The sequence below is a fragment of the Octodon degus genome, unplaced genomic scaffold (assembly GCF_000260255.1).
Source record: "Octodon degus isolate 3935 unplaced genomic scaffold, OctDeg1.0 scaffold00121, whole genome shotgun sequence".
Taxonomy (NCBI): domain Eukaryota; kingdom Metazoa; phylum Chordata; class Mammalia; order Rodentia; family Octodontidae; genus Octodon; species Octodon degus.
In genome coordinates, this window is record NW_004524697.1 from 8,047,331 (window position 1) to 8,052,415 (window position 5,085).

The window sequence follows — 5,085 nt, forward strand, 5'->3', positions numbered from 1 at the left end:
GCAAGCCATTTGGCTAAACATTCTTTTATTTTCCCAGAGTGAAGAATCTGATTCCAAAATGCTAGCCGTCTCACCTGATCACATCTCTTCCGCTATGTCAGCTTAGCCGTAACTGTTTTGAACACCTAACCTTTCCTTAACCTACCCATCACATTCACACAACTACGTGTAACAATGTATACAGTTCCTTTTCATTTATCAAAAGAAAGAATCCTTGGGGAATACAGATTTGACAGCTCCCATTACAAGATAATTGTAATACTTGAAAAAAGAGAGAAAGAGAGATGAGACAGATGGTGTACACTGGAGACACGTGGAAGTTCGTTTGAAAAAATAGCTTCAGAAATTCAATTGAGACTGAAAAGAAATTATGCAAATCATCATTTTTGCATAAAAGCATCATGGAAAACAAGGAAATTATATTAATCTTTAGTCTTCCACAATCTTGTCAAAGAGAAAGAGTGTCAATTGGACTGATATCTTGGATTCTTGTTTTTTTAAAAAGAACTCTATAGCTTCTCAGTTGAATTACAGGGGAAGAAGAGTATACTAAGATTATTAAAAACATTTCCTATATTGCTATACTTAGGTTTAATTCAGTAACATTAACCATTGCTACATTTTTGATGAGTTACTCAGCGCTTTTATTACATATTCTATAATTTACATAGGTAAAGCTTCATAATAAATTTATTAGGTATTTCATCAGATTAATTATATGGCATAAAAAGATGAAATTTAATTTAAAATTGTGTTTATTACTTTAAAAATATGATATTCAAATAGCCCTCTTAAATTTGTTATGCTTGCCTGATTTGCATAAAATTTTGGAAAACGAGAAAGAAAACACCCTCAAATTCTGAGGAATAACAAGAGTGTGTGATGCAAACTTTTGTGATACAGACTTGTGAGGAATAGAAGAATGGTAAGAAAAATAATTTCAGTGAAAGGAGAAAAAACCCCAATGAATTCAGGCGAGTGCTCAGAAAACAAGGTTGGCATGCACTGTGTTCAGTATTTGCTGTGACGATTACATTTTTTTGAACATTAATAAACACATACTTTATTTAGGAACAAGAAAAAGAAGGTGAAGAGTTAGGCACACACAAGAGAAAACGGTATGAGAGGGTCATTTCTGCTCACGATATCACAGAACACAGGCTTCTATTGAGTGTACGTGTAAATGAGGATGGGCAAATGGATAAGGCGCACACCTTTGCTAATACTATCATTAAAAAAAGAAGGCTTGTTATATTTTGGAGTCTTCACTGAATTCATACACACTTTGCTTGTGTAGGTGGATAGGGTACTTCCAATCTGAAGCCCAGGGCGTGCTCTACCCTGAAGTCTGTCCCCAGTGCACTTGTACTTGTTTGATTTTGAGACTGGATCTTACTAAATCCTGCAGCTGGCCTTGAATCTACTCAGACTCTCCAAAGTAGCTGGGATTACAGGCGTGTGCCACACCACCCAGCTTGTGTACCTATTTTAAACTGGTCTATTTAACCGCATTTAAAAAAGTTCTACTTTCAACTTTAAATTTGATCAGTAAGGAGTCTCAAAATTGATGAATAATCTTTACTATATAAAGATGGGTTACTTAGAAAGATAGTGAAATTTCATTTCCTAACGGCTGTCAGATAAAGCAATGGATATTCATCTACTTGCTTGCTAACTGTTTGGATTAGGCAAAGTTTGCCTGGGAGCAAAAGATCACTTCAAACTTTAAACTTTTAAAATAATAATGGAATTGGGGGGCCGGGGAGATGGCTCAGTAGAATAAGCGCTTGCCTGGCAAGCACAAGGGCCTGAGTTCAATCCCTGGTTCCACAGGGGGGAAAAAAAAGGAAAAAAAAAATAATAATGGAATTGGACATGATAAAGCATTTTTAATAAAAAGGAAGAAATCTTTTTTTTTTTTTCACACACATAGGTTAAATTTATCTTTGAGTGAACTAGGGTCAGAAATAAGAGTCATCTGATTTTCAGACTCATTTTTATTGGGATTTAATAGTACTTAGCAAAAGGCCCTTCTGAGGTTTGAAGTGGTGACGCCTGACCACTTTCAGGGTTCTGGGGTGAGCCTGGGGCCAATCATATGTGCTTCTGACTAAGTCAATATTTCAGCTTCTTTTAAAGCTGATTTCTTTAGCTTTGTTCAGCCTTATTTATGACGGGGAGGGGGAGCCCAGTGTGCTGGGGGGCAGGGAAGCTGAAGCAGCCTGGCAGGAATGCGGGTGGGGACATTCAGTTGCCTCCTCTTGTTCGTCAGACCTGCTCAGGTTCTGAGAGCCCATCTCCTCCTCTACCACACCAAAGCTCTGGAGTGCCCTGTACGCTCTGGGTTGCTCGCTTGCTCATTTGTTTTTTTGAGACAGGGTCATAATGTAGTTCAGGCTGATCTTAAAGTCATTATGTGGCTCAGGTTGGCCCCCAAACTACCATGACCCTCCCGTCTCAGTCTCCCGAGTGCTAAGATTACCTAAATGTGCTGCCATGTCTGGCTTTAGAGTGTTCTTTTTGGACTTGTTTCCCTGGAAATCACCCGATATTTTCCTGGTAATATGCCTTTGGAAGGCTCTAGGTTAGTGTTTCTCAAACTGTAGTCACAGCATCATTTACATTCGAATCACCTGCCATTATGGTTTGTGCCTAGTTGGCCCTTCAAAGCCCCACACACTCTTTGGGGCAGGCTTCTAGAGTCTGTGATCAATTCATGATCCAATACTGGGATTATGGTGTGAGTGCTACCCCCACCAGGGAGCGGGGGTGGATAGCCCGAATATAATATAAGGAAGGGAGGGAGGCTTGCTAGCTGCCCCCGCCGCTGCTCTTCCCTTTTTGGTTCTTGCTCTTTGCTGTTTTCCACTGCCCTGAACTGCTGCCCTCTGCCATGTGCTCTTCTGCCTTGGAGCCAGCCGAGTATGAACTGAATCCTCCACTAACTGTAAGCTAAATAAATCTTTCCTTCCTTAATTTTGGGTGTCGGGTGTCTTGTCCCAGCAATGAGAGAAAAGTAACCAAGATACCTGGCTTCTGAACACCTCCTAAATCTATGGATCAGAGTCTCCAGGGAGGAAGAAGAAGCAGCTGCGTTTGCAGGTAATTCCTATGTGTTTGCCTTTTTAGCCCCTGGAGCTGGGGATTGAACCCAGGGCTGTGAGATGCTGGGCTGGTGCTTTCCCACTGAGCTGTATCCAGGTCCCTGCTTGTGGACTGGTTGGAACACTTCCTGAAGGCTGGGCTAGAATTAGTCAGTCTAGAGAGCTGCAGCTCTCCCTAGGTACTCGGCTATTAAACAGCTCCTCACTGTTCAGCACTGTTTCAGAAAGGCTGGCAGAAGATATGGTTCATTTGCCTCCTACTCATCAGTCTAACTTTCTCCCTAACATCCTTTCTGACTGTGCTGAAATCTTCGGGAAGTGCCTATAAATACTCCATCTGCTCAGATTTTTTGCCAGACAGTGAGTCGGCACCACCTTCCCACTACTGCAGACCAAAATAGCCTTGCTGAGCTTGCCTGCCTAACTCTCAACAGCCCTGTTTCCTGACAACTAGGTGCCTTGTGACCACTTGGCTTTCTTCAAGGGGGATTCCATTGCCCTTGGTTGCTCTTTACACATGCAATCGGGAATGAAAAAAACTCTCAATGCGGGAAAGAACCTCAGACACGATCCAAGCCACTCTCTCAATAAATGCGAATAGATGCAGACAGTGTATATAAAAAAAGAAGACAGGAAGCAAACAGTCCCTAGAATGTGCCACCAAGGTGCTATGCTGGGTCTTTCAACAAGCTTTCCAGGTAGATAATTATATCCATTTCTACAGATAAATAAGAGAAGTTCAGAAAATTAAACAAATCTGTAATATAATTGCAGATAACAGGTAATAGGCAGATTGAATCTAAGTTCTAATAAAAAATAATACTATAATTTGTTAACCACTTACTGTGTGTTGGACATAGCTCTAAGCATTTCATTTTTATCAATCTATGTAAAAGTGATAACTATTATTACTCCCCTTTTACAAGAGAAATCCAGGCACAGAAAATTAGAAACTTGCCTGGGGCCAGCCAATAAGTAGGTGGTACCCTGGAGAACCTGGTGACAAGTAGTTATTGTCCCAGTAGGAGATGCCCAGGTTGGAAATATAAGGATCGGAAGGGTGAGATTCACGAAGTACTTCTGATGGAAAATTCTGTAAAGAAGATAAACTGGATTCCCTAGTATAAGATGATGGTACAGGATCCAGGTAACGGGATTTGTAAGACATGGAGGATGCTCAGTTTTCATTTGAAGTGATGGAAACGAATGAGTTTTGAGCAAGGGAGTAACATGAGCTGTATCCAGCTTGCTCTGAGTGGCAGTATGTTCAGGACAAGATAATGGGAACAAGAGCAGAAGCAGAGAGGTTGCTGGTTACGACAGCCAGAGGATAAAGTAATGGTGGCTTAAAGAAAGGCACAATGGAAGTGTCTTGGTCAATTTCTGTTGCTGTAACAGATTACCAGAGACTGGATGATTTATAAGGAGAGGTTTATATAGGTTCATGATTCTGGACAGTGGGAAGGCAAAGTGCATGGTTCTGGTATGTACTTGGTGTCTAGTGAGTGCATAATAATGTGGCAGAAATGGGGAAGACCAGAGGGCACATAAAGGGACAAACCATGAGTGGTGGCTGTACCTGAAAAGTCTGCTCTCACAGAAACCAGCCTAACCTTGTAAGAGAGGAAACTCACTTTCCCAAGAATTATTAACTCAGTGATACTAGAGCTGCATTAATCCCTCTATGAGGGCAGAACTCTCATGCCTAAACACCTCTTAAAGGCCCTACCACCTCTCAGCATTGTTACACTGGATGACAAATTCCAGCATGGATTTTGGAGAGAACAAATCACATTCAGACCATCTCAAGAGGCAAAGGGAAGGAGGTAAAAATTGAAATATATTTTAGGAGATGCTGGCAGACTTGACAGAGAGGGAGAGAGGAAAAGGGAGAAATGAATTGATGACCCTAGGGGGTGGGGAGATAGCTGAGTAGAGTAAGCACTTGCCTGGCAGCTGCAGGGTCCTGAGTTCAATCCCC